At 39.4% G+C, this 12477-nt stretch overlaps 1 pseudogene; it reads left to right on the forward strand.

The window, feature by feature from the left end:
* The first annotated feature begins 1535 nt into the window (after window positions 1-1535).
* On the forward strand, window positions 1536-1621 carry LOC127664289 (uncharacterized; annotated as a pseudogene).
* The last annotated feature ends 10856 nt before the right edge of the window (window positions 1622-12477 follow it).

A 12477-nucleotide genomic window follows, 5' to 3' on the forward strand; every position in this document is an offset into this window, starting at 1 on the left:
TTCTCTTTGGATGATATGAGCCCTTTCTACCTAAGTCTATTCTACTTTTTCATCATTTCTTTAGGAATCTGACATTTTGGCCTAATGGTTTCCTATGTTCCACCATATATTGCTGTTTAGACCTGCTGGTGGCAATATGGTTTTTGTCAGTTCTAAAGGTGTTAAAAAGAGTTGCTTGGCATTGTTTTTTCCCCCACCCCACTTTTCCCCTTTGTCTATTTATTTCTCGTGTCTAAATCCTGCCTTCAAGCCTGACCAAAAAGTAATCATCTGGTATTTAAAATATATTTACCAAACATCAGTTGTTTCATGTGTATTACTTACTTGGATAATTGTCTCTGAATCATTGGATACTGAACTACTATGACAACTACTGCTGAAAGTTGTCATAGTTAGGGTTTTGTTGCTGTGAAGAGACAATATTGTTGTTCTTTGAGTTGTATTTACCCTTCAGATTTTATTAATAAGGATGACACACAGAGGACAATGATTTGGTGAAGTTCTTATGACTACTAATGATCAAGCTAAACTATGAGATACAATCTGAGTTACTCAAAGACTTGTGCAACTAAACAGCAGCATTCTCCAGATGTTTGCCTGGTCACGCAAAGTACCCTGAGAAGAAACACTTGTTAGCACTGGGAGGAAAAGTAATAACTGATCTACTTAAAGAATTTCTATTTTATTTGGGAGTGTATTAATGACTGCTTTTATTTCTTTAGGGGTTATGGGATTGTTTAGATCATTTATCTAATCCTGATTAAACTTTGGTTCCTGGTATCTGTCTAGAAAATTGTCTATTTCACCTAGATTTTCCACTTTAGTTGTGTATAGGCTTTTGTAGTTGGATCTGATGGTTTTTTGCATTTCCTCAGTATCTGTTGTTATGTCTCCCTTTTCATTTCTGACTTTTGTTGATTTGCATACTGTGTTTGTACCCTCTGGTTAGTTTGTCTAAGGGTTTCTCTATCTTGTTCATTTTTTCAAAGAATCAGCTCCTGGTTTGGTTGATTCTTTGTACAGTTCTTTTGTTTCTACTTGGTTGATTTCAGCCCTGAGTTTGATTATTTCCTGCCATCTACTCCTCTTAGGTGTATTTGCTTCTTTTTGTTCTAGAGCTTTCAGCTGTGCTGTCAAGCTGTTAATGTATGCTTTTTCCAGTTTCTTTTGGGAGGTACTCAGAGATATGAGTTTTCCTCTTAGCACTGCTTTCATTGTGTCCCATAATTTGGGGTATGTTATGCTTTTGTTTTCATTAAATTCTAAAAAGTCTTTAATTTCTTTATTTCTTCCTTGACCAAGTTATACTTGAGTAGAATGTTGTTCAGTTTACATGTCTATGTGGGTTTTCTGCTGTTTTTGTTGGTATTGAAGACCAGCCTTAGTCTGTGGTGATCTGATAGGGTTCATAGAATTATTTCAACCTTCTTATATCTGCTGAACTCTGTTTTGTGATCAAGTATATGGTTAATTTTGCAGAAGGTACTATGAGGTGCTGAGACGATGCTTTAGGATGCTCTAGGATAAAATGTTCTATCGCTTCTCAGCCTTTTGGCTAAGATCAAGTGTAGGATAAAATGTTCTATAAATATCTGTTAAATGCATTCAGTTCATAACTTCTGTTAGTTTTACTGTGTCTCTGTTTAGTTTGTGTTTCCCTGATCTGTCCATTGATGAAGTATGGTATTGAAGCCTCCCACTATTATTGTGTGCTTTGAGCTTTATTTAGTAAATGTTCTTTTATGAATATGGGTGGCTTATATTTGGAGCATATATGTTCAGAATTGAGAGTTCATCTTGGTAGATTTTTCCTTTAATGTGTATGCAGTGTCCTTCCTTATCTTTTTGATTATTTTAGGTTGAAAGTCAATTTTATTCACCTATTTCCCTGACTGAAGTTGTGGCCTGCAAGTAGAATTATTTTGACACCAATTGTCTGTAGCAGATATTTGGCAATGAATATTTAGGTAAGGGCATTGCTAGCTAACTGTTGTTCTCTGTTCACTATGTCCCATGAACACCCTGAGGACACACACCAATAAACTTTTATTAATTTCCCACATGTGCATAAAATGAATTTTGAGAATATTTACCCCATCCCATTCCCCTCTCTTAACCCACTAATACTTCTCCCAGAATCCTACTTCTCAACATATTTTCCTTTGACTTTCAGTGTTTATTTTATTTATTGAACCCATTGAGTTTAATTGGATTGATTGCATGTGCATGATGGTGTGTTATGAATCATGGGCAACTTCTCAGTGGCTAAATCACTGAAGAAAACTGATTTCTCTCTCATAGGAACCATTAACTGTCAAAAGCTCTTAAGCTAGGGGTGGGATATGCTGTTCCACGTTCTCCCATGCTGGAATGCTGAAGGGCTTTACTTGTTCAAGCCTTGTGTGGCAACCACAGCCGTTAGTTCATGTGTGCAACAGCTATATTGTGTCCAGAAGACAAGTGTTTCACAACATTTCTTCCAATTGTCTAGTTGTTATATCTTTTCATATCCTCTACTGTGTTGTCTCTGAACCTCTGGGGTGTGGTATAATGTCCTGTTTGGAACAGACCTCTCAATAGCCACTTATTGTCAGCAGTGTGACCCATTGTGAATCACTATACTCATTAACTGCTGCAAAACTTCCCTGATCTGGGACAAAGTCAACTGTAGTCCATGTGTTTAAATCTAAATATTTTGAATGCAATTTGGAAACATATCTATTCATTAAAAACAATGACAGAAAGTTGTAGGGCTATGGGACCTTATTAGCAGAGGGTCATAAGAACTGGTAAGGTTGAATGATCTAGAGCCACTACATACTCATTTCTCTAACTGTTCTGTGTAGCTGTCCAGGAGCCATGGATGAATTGGGTACTTGAAAGTGGGGAGGGGCTGGAAGTGAAAAGGACAGGGTGGGAGAGAAGGATGAAACCAAGACAAAGTTTCTGATCAAGGCTCCAAGTTTAACATTTAGTACTGCATTTATATAGGGAGAACCCACAGAACCAACCATTGTTTCAGCTGGATTATGTTGTAAAGCAAGTTCGGTAGGTAGTCTACTCCTGTAAGAAATGCAGGTATGACAAAGTGGAAGACTCCACCTGGATGGTCAAGCTCCAAGCACTTAAGATCCAGTTATCCTGCTCAAGGCTGGGGAGAAGGGCACAGTTCTGAAACACATAGCCATGACACCCCACTGAGGTCCATGGCAGCCCATCACTTAGCATGAAAACCTAGAGTTTTCCATGCTATTTCAGTTCCTACATAGCCCATCAGCTTTCAGCCAATGAGCTTCCCTTCCTGGGCATCCCTTTCTGCAAAACCTATTTAATCTCTCGTTCACCCTGAGTAAAGTATGTGCCTTCATATCTGCCATCGAATAAAGCAGTATGAACAAACAAGGATCATCTCTTCCTTAAGGATCAGGGGTGGGGTGGAATGGAGGGTGGAGTAGAGGTAGGAGGTCTTCATCTTAACCAACTAGACCTAAAATTCTGCAGAAGACCTCTCCTCTATTTCCTCCACAATCATTGGGAAATCAAACTGCATTGCTCCCTATCCTGTGCAGTGTTTTCCCCTTCCTGTCCAGGGGTGGATGCTATGAGGGGAAGCAGGGACCATGGACCCTTGTTCAGACTCCCAGAGGTAAGCTGGTAGCTCTCAGGTACAGGAGTCTGGGAATTGCTGCATTTGTCCCAGATCCCACTGTTTCTCCTCCTAGTTCAGTGAAGGATATCAGTGACAACTAAGTACAATTATGGACTCCATTTTGCCTCCCCAGAGCAGTGTGGGCACACTGTAGCAGACAGGAAGTTTCCTTTTATGGTCATGATTTCTTCTGCCATCTATTTTAAACCAGGATTACAGTATTCACTATGAATTTTGCCTGTGGAGGGGCCTTGGATACAATCAGGAAGTGGTTCATTACCGTTATAAAATTTATAGTGCTATTGAACCAGGAGGCACATTTGTCAGTATTATATGCCAGGGTCCATCCTTGGACAAATACCATGATGAATTTTCTCCCCCTTTAGGCTGTATCTCACCTTCTAACACTCTGGAAAGCCAGTAAAGGGGGAGGAATTGCTTAACCTCTTTTCCATTCACTCCTTTCCCCAATCGCCAGTTAAACACATTGAGTTCCAGGATGTCCTCCTGTACCTTTCTATCGCATTCCTTCTATTCATCCCTTCCATCATTGTCCCCTCTTGGCTCATGTATCCTTCCTGTTACTTTGGTATCTCCAACATACTACATAAAGTTTACTAACAGGGGGTCAGTATGCATTGATACTGCTGGGTAATCTGAAAACACTGGGGAGATTTAAAGAATTCTGCAAGCTCACCAGCTTGTATAAACCTAACTATTAATTGCTGATTTGATATTGAAACAAGTTTTACATTATGGTCGGTTTGCAATTCTCAGTACATGAATGATGGAAATGAAGGAAGCTGCTTCTATTAATGCTCAAACAAGAAAACTAGTGTTTAAGTCATAGAGGTTGATAAAAGTTGAATAGAGGAATGAAACAGAGTTGTGTTTGATGACCAGAAGGATCCCTGCCTATTGTGTCCCCATATGCACATCCTTCTGTGTGTCCAGCATGTTAAATCTCCTGAGGATTAAGCAGAGTACCTTTGTTTGCATGTGCTTAGGTGCTTAGTAGTCTGAAAACCAATATTTATTGTGCAGCGAGTGCTTCACAATACATTGCTTATATATACAAAGAGCATCCAAGGAGCAAATGATGTGACTTTCCCACTTTCTTCCTATTCTGAAAAGACCAGGCCTTTTAAAGATTATGCCAGACACCCAATCAAACTCATGTGACTATAATTAAAAATATATCCAAATTACAATTACTATTTCTCTATTAGGTCTTTGAATTCAGGGGAAAGTCTGTCTTGAAAGCCTTAACTCTGTTGTTAAATTGTCTCCTTGATTTGGCATATGACAATAGATGAAAATATCATAAGGCTTTCCGAATGAAATCTCATGAGCTAGAAGTTAGGCTTTCTCTTTTACTTTATCACTATGTTGACTGTGTGCATTTTTTTTTCTCTCTCAGAATGTCTCACAAACATCTATTAACAGATTCCCCATTATGCCCTGGTGAAAGAATGTAATTGAAGTAATTTAAAATTTAATGGAATAGAAACACTGACTATACCCTGTCTCTGTTACCTCCTCCTACTTTTTCACTTGTAAATCCATTTCCTATGCATTATTTCTGGAATCACACATTGTGAAACTTTATGATTTCATCTTAGAATGATTTCTTTAAAGATGTTGTATTAAAAACATCTGAAAAAATGCCTGTGAGAATAATGTTTTCACACAGCATGTGTAGTATTAATTCTTGAAAATACAACCTTAAGGTCTATTACATTTGCCACACAGTGATGAAAATGTTTATCCAGGAAATGTTGATAAGGACGTCAAATTGAGTGCCTTCAGAAGCCGAGCCATTGTCATTACTTTACCTGTATTAATATCCTCTCCTGCCTGCCACCAGCTTTCATCACAGGATTGACACATGGTATGGTGGTTTTAACGAGCTATCCCATAAGTCCAGTATTTGACTATTTGGTCCCCAGTTGGCCATGCTGTTTGGGGAGATGAGGTGGTTTGAATATGCTTAGCTCAGGCAATGGCACTATTAGGAATCGGTAGACCCTTGTTGGAGTAGGTGTGGCCTTGTTGGAGGAGACCCTTGTCCTAGCTGCCTGGAAGTCAGTCTTCTATTGATCTTCAGATAAAAAATTTTGAACTGTCAGTTTCTCCTGTACCAGGTCTGCATGGAAGTTGCCATGTTCCTGTTCTGATGATAATAGACTGAACCTCTGAATCTATAAGCCAGCTCCAATGAAATCCTTATAAGAGTTGCCTTGGTCATGATGTCTGTTCACAACAGTAAAATCCTAACTAAGACAGGAGGCTTAGGAGATATGGCCTTACTGGAAGAGGTATGTCACTAGGGGTAGGCTTTGAGGTTTCAAAACATGCCATTCCTCATTTGGTCTCTGTTTCCTTCTTACTAATTGAGTTGTGAGCACTCAGTTGTTCTTGTTGTCATGTCTCTGCTTGGCCATGATGGACTCTTTTCCCCCTGGAGCTGTAAGCTCAGACTAACCCTTTATTCTATTAATTTCCTTGGCAAGGTGTTTTTATCACAGGAACAGAAAAGAAGCTAATACATATGCCTTAGTTAGGGTTTTACTACTGTAAATATCCACCCTGACCAAGGCAAGTCTTCTAAAGGACATTTAATTGGGGTTGGCTTACAGGCTTAGAGGTTCAGTCCATTATCATCAAAGTAGAAGCATGGCAACATCAAGGCAGGCATGGTACAGGAGGAGCTGACAGTACTACATCTTCACCCGAAGGCTGCTTGCAGATTACTGACTTCCAGGCAGCTAGGATGAGGTCTTAAGCCCACACCCCCAGTTCCACACCTACTCCAACAACACCACACCTCCTAAGAGTGCTACTCCTTTGACCAAGCATATATAAACTATAACATTCCATTCCCTGGTCCCCATAGGTTTGTTCAAACAGATGAGTCTGGGGGGGTGCATACCTACACATAGAATAATAAAAAAAGTACATTTAGTCCAACTTCCAAAGTCCCCCTAGTCTATAGCAGTCTCAACAATGTCAAAAGTCCAAAGTTCAAAGTCTCTTCTGAGATTCACCCAGTCAATTAACTGTAACCCCCACAGCAAGACAAGAAACCAGCTGGGCAAACTCCAAACTCTGCATCTCCATGGCTGATGTCAAAGCAGTCTTAGGATCTCTAATTCCTTTTTCATTTTTATTGATTACAATAAACTTTCTCCAACAAGGGAGTCAGCTTTGACACTCCCTCTAGGCTGGGCCTCTCCAGGTCTTTATCTTCCATCTTTCTGTAATCCAACTGGCCTCAACCTACACTTGGTCTGTTCCCTTTACTAACTCTCTTCCCACACTCCTTGAGGTTTTTGTTCACCTTCTTCATGCCATTCAACACACACTTGAGATGACACATCTCCCCGGAAGCATTTCCTGATTCTTAAAGTCAGAAGTAATTTATTTATACTCTGGTGTCTTTAATCTGAACCTAAAGCACCCACCACTTTCACCTGCATCATGTCATCATATGTCTGACTCATGGTATGCAGCATTTGTTTCAGTTAGGTGTATAATACACACAGACATAGAAGTTATTATGAAGATAGTTTTATTATATATACAACCCCCTAGAAGGGGAGACATCTCTACCAGGCGGGATCTCATGAGGAAGCAGGAAAGATAAATGGGCAGAGAGAAGGAATGGGTACACAGATGAGCTAAAGTCTCAACTTGTGATGTAAAAGTGTTTGTGCAGGTGAGTATCCACCCGTGTGCACGTGTGGAGGTCAGAGGTTGGCTCTGGCTGTCTTCCTCAACTAACTCCACCTTTTTTTCTTTTGACTCAGGCTCTCTCATTGAGCCTGTTGCTCACTGATTGTCTAGACTAGCTAACTAGCAAGGCTTCAAGATGTTCTTTTCTGCTTCTCAACACTGGGATTAAAGGCAAACAGCCTTTTACATGGATGCTGGGCATCTACATCTGGGACTTTAGATTTGAACTGCAATCATTTTTCCCACTGAATCTTCTCTCCAATTCCAACTGAAGTCTTTAGTGTTCTTGCAGAAAGCAGAGCTAAAGCCAGGCAAAGACCTTTAAAATTGGATAGTTTAAACACATGCACTAGGTTTTTGGCTGTAGGACCTGTCTTCGTTCTATTACTTATGATATTAGACAATGTCCTCTTTTAAATTATTCTATATTGTTTAGAACAGTGGTTTTCCAGGCTGTGCCTTATACCAGAATACTCCATTTTTACAAGCAACTTTTGATTTTACTTTGAGGGAAACACATAGGACTATTAAAACAATTCCAGAGAAAACAGGCTTATTGGACACATTAGAGCTAGGAAGAAGTAAGTACCTTACCTGGCCCCTACAGTGTGTTGGAACCTAGCACTGAAATGGCCAGGTTTTACAAACCTGTCATCTGATACCTGGTGTATGCATCAAGGACCAATAAGCAGAGGACTCCCTGATGTTTTGCCATGGCTTAGTTCCTACTCTTTACACGGCCTACTTAACTGACCTCCTGTCCACTTCTTCTCCTATCTAGATGTGAGCCTGAATCGGAATTGGCTATTTCTTGTTTTCTATCTGGTTCTTCTTTTTATAGAGCACTGCAATAGCTTTGCTATCAAACCCTGACTCTAAGAGTTCCAGCAGCAACTCCCTTCTAGCACATGTCTGGTTCATTATTTTATCTTTCTCAGTCTACTATGAAACACATCGAATGCTATCGAAGCCTCTTTAACATGTATTCATCCTTTTAGCTATGTATGCACTTACACTTTGTACTGTGTTATAGAAGTTAATGTTAGTGGTTAAGACTGTGATAAAAGAGACTGCATTTGCCTTGGCCAGGTACCAGTGTAGGCAGAATTATATGACAAACTGCTTTCAATGAAAGAGCTAAAGCTTGTGAATCTATTGTTATCTAATACATTATGGACAGACACAAATGTGTGCACCTATTTTTGGCATAGTATGCTCAGAGCAATTATTTTTCTCAGGGGTGATTAGGTCACTGGATAGTGGTTTAGAGAAAGGGTTACATAAAAAGTGGTTCACATTATTAGAACTGGATTGCTTAGTGTGTGTATGAAAGGCATGCCCCAGGCAAGTCATTTATTACCTGGAGGCAGCTAAGGGATGCACAATCTTTCCTGATTGGCAGGATCCCAGGAGTCAGAGCATCAAAAATAGAAAATAAGAAACCATAGTTACTACATTTTGTTAGAAATCCTTTATAATGAACCCAGTAATTAGAGTGTTTACTGGGAAGATCATGGATGGGGATGTTTGGCATATGAAATATTAAATAAAGTAAAATGTCAAGGCTTGGCAGGTGGGATTGGAAAGCTAATCTTGGGCTCTCATGTTTGCTTTCTTACAGTGCTTCCTCTCTCACTTCTAATGGGCTGCTCTGTTTTCTACACTAGAATGTCCTTGTTTTTCTCTCTTCATTCTTTCCTTGTATCTCCACTCTTATATGCATACTCTAAATCTCTCTGTGTCCTGTCCTGATACTACCCTCTGACAGCTACTGCTCTGCTTCTTATGATGAAACACAGTTTAATTTTCTTAGAAGAGAAACTACGCTTAGTTTCATGGTCATCTTAGTTCATGGCTGTATGACCGTATCAGGTGAGGAGCATCTTCAGCAGAATCTGTGGTGTGGCAGGTCTCGGGTCCCATGGGTGATTGGCCTGGAGTATAAGAACAAAAATGCACACGTCTTAACTCTCCTGGAGCTCACAGACTTGAAGACAGCAAATGGGTCAGAGGAACAACACTGCTTCTGCAAAATGTCTCTGTGCAAATAGAAAGTTGGTATGTGGATAAAACCCAACGAAAACATGTTATTAAAAGCCAGGAAATTGTTCCAAGTGTTTTATACATTTATTTTCCTTCTCAAAACAACTCTGTTGTCACCCAAAGGGACTGGAGTTACCGTTTGTGTGAGTTCTTTGTCTCATTAATAGGAGAATTTCAAACACACTCAGTAAGAAGATTAGAGACTAATTTATTAGACTTTTGAGAGATGGGTGACAGGGTGGGAAACGGTAAATCTTGGCAGCTGCCAGGAGGAAGATGACAGTTAAAGAAGCCTGAGCAATGCTATTTGAGAAAGAAACCAAGACAGATGACAGACGCTAGACAGGCTCAGCAGCAGAGGTCAGTGAACCGCTGGGTCATGGCAAGTGGGTGGGCTTCAGAGAAGGAGCAAGGGTTTCTAGGGTGCTTCTTAGGATTTTGGCTGCAGTAGGAAAAATATTAAAAAGAAGAAAAAGAAAATTTATGCTTTTTGAGTTAGAACTCAGAAAATCAGGCAGGTTGAAGAAATGGTCTACAAATTGCATCAGAGAATTAGTCTAGAGAAGTGCATTAACCCCATTAAGGAAATAGTTATTCCCCTTATTGTCTTAGCATGTTTTCAGGTGAATCAGATTTTCTTTTTTTTTCTTTTTTATTGGTTATTTTTTAATTTACGTTTTAAATATTGCCCCCCTTCCTGGTCTCCCCATCACAAACTCCTCATCCCATTGGCCCTCTTCTTTGCCTCTAAGATGGTGCTCCTTCACCCATCTACACTCTAGCTTCCTCCTATACTGGGGCATCAAGCCTCCATAGGACCAAGGGCTTACCCTCCCACTGATGACAGAAAAGGCCATCCTCTGCTACATATGTAGCTGGAGACATGGACTCATCCATGTATACTCTTTTGTTGGTGTTCTCTGAGACCTGGAGTTTGCTTTAGTGCCTGAGAGCTCTGAGAGGTTTGGTTAGTTGATATTGTTGTTCTGTTCTCCTAATCAGGTGATTGACAGACCTAGATGGAGTAACTACTAAGAAAGGGAAAAATAGTATGGGATGTTCTAATTTCTGGGAGCAGATCACAAAATCTTGTTTCTACTTAGGCATTTGGTAGAACTCCTATTCCTTTGTCAAGGTGAGGAAAAAAATCATTAACAGGCCTCATCAAGACCCTGATACATCCACTTTTTTCCATATAGTATTGTTTTAGCTGAATTTTTTATTTTTGATAATTATATAAATGACTGTTTTATTTACATTATTTTTACTTCTTCCCTGAACTCCTCCACATCCTTCCCATTCTCTCTCTCTCTCTCTCTCTCTCTCTCTCTCTCTCTCTCCCTCTCCCTCTCCCTCTCCCTCTCCCTCTCCCTCTCCCTCTCCCTCTCCCTTTCCGTCTCCCTCCCCCTCCCTCTCTCCCTCTCCCTCTCCCTCTCCCTCCCTCTCTCTCTCTCCAATTTATGACCTCCCACTGTTGGTAACATTAAGATACAAGTGCCACTATTATGCCATTGAAGAAATGTTTATGACTTGATCCCTGCTGTGTTTCACAAGCTTCTCAACTGGGTAGAACTACTGACTGTTCTTGGCAGCTTGCATAACACCTTCTAATGCTATGAGTGCTGTTTTCTGTGAAGGAGGCTTTCTGAGTAAGTTCTAGTGCCTTTCCTCCAACTTCTAGACATGAAGTATGTACTATTTTCAGTAAAAAATAATGTAAATACAATAGTCACTTATATAATTATCAAAAATAAAAAATTCAGCTAAAACAATACTATATGGAAAAAAGTGGATGTATCATGGTCTTGATGAGGCCTGTTAATGATTTTTTTCCTCTCCTTGACAAAGGAATAGGAGTTCTACCAAATGCCTAAGTAGAAACATTCGAAAGTAGACCTTTCAAATCTTATAGAGGCCAATTGTAATACTGCCCTTTCCAGGAAAGTATGAGGTTGTGTCCATCTTCCAATCCTGCTAATCCTGTTCTAACTACCTAATGTTATAAGGATAGGTTTTGTTATTATAATCATTTTTAGAAGATAACATTGAGTCAGAACTTGAAGTCGAGTAACTTACCAAAGCATACAAAATTGGGATGAAAACCATGGAACTCTAAAATGCCAATAATTAATATATTTCTATATTACTAGATAACCAAATTTTTTAAATTAACATTAAGAACATAATCATTCTTATGTTATTACTGACATACTTATGTTATACTGAATACTTATGTTATTATGACACAGTGACATATTTTGAATATGATTAGCTAAAATGCAGTGCATTAAGGACTTCTGCAGTACATGATAATTAGTCCATTGGCTTTGTTTCTGTCAATTGAATGTTTGCATCTCCCTAACATTTCACTGTTGAAACTAAAATCTCAAATAAGATTATATTTAGAGAGAGGACTTTAGTAGGCAGTTTAAGTCATGATTGTATAGTCTCTTGATGGGATTATGAGACTAAAGAGAGAACACCTACCACTATCATCATGCTCACCTTACCAGGAAGGGATGGAGCTTTTACAAGGCAATCTACTGGTTTCTTGATCTCAGAATTCTATCCTTCTGATCTGTTAAAGAAATAAATGTTGTGTTGCTAAAACACTGGCATTTGGTATTTGTTATAGCAACCTGAGATATCCTATATAGCCTGTCTGAAATTAGGAAATCTTTAGGGAATAAACTGGTTATAATATACACCATCTCAGGAGACTTGGGCTTAATGTTCTCTAAGTAGATTCATAATGGCCTGGGACTAGGGCTTGTTTGCTTCTTCTTAGGAAGCAACATAGCTTCCAACACAGGGGCAGTAGTATTAGAGTAACATGTAGTGGAAATTTTAATTTTGTGAGCTTTGCTGGATGAGGCAGAAATCCCAATCCTCCCTAGTTCAAACAAAAGCACTCTCTCCAGCATTCATCTCAAACAACCAGATGGCAAAGTTTTGCTTTCTATACAAGTTGTTGCTCAAGAATGTTTTCCAACATCTTGGCTGTCAGGGGATGCCAATGCTAGCATAAATATGTCATTGATAATTTGTCA

Source organism: Apodemus sylvaticus, chromosome 13 (assembly GCF_947179515.1).
Source record: "Apodemus sylvaticus chromosome 13, mApoSyl1.1, whole genome shotgun sequence".
NCBI classification, from domain to species: domain Eukaryota; kingdom Metazoa; phylum Chordata; class Mammalia; order Rodentia; family Muridae; genus Apodemus; species Apodemus sylvaticus.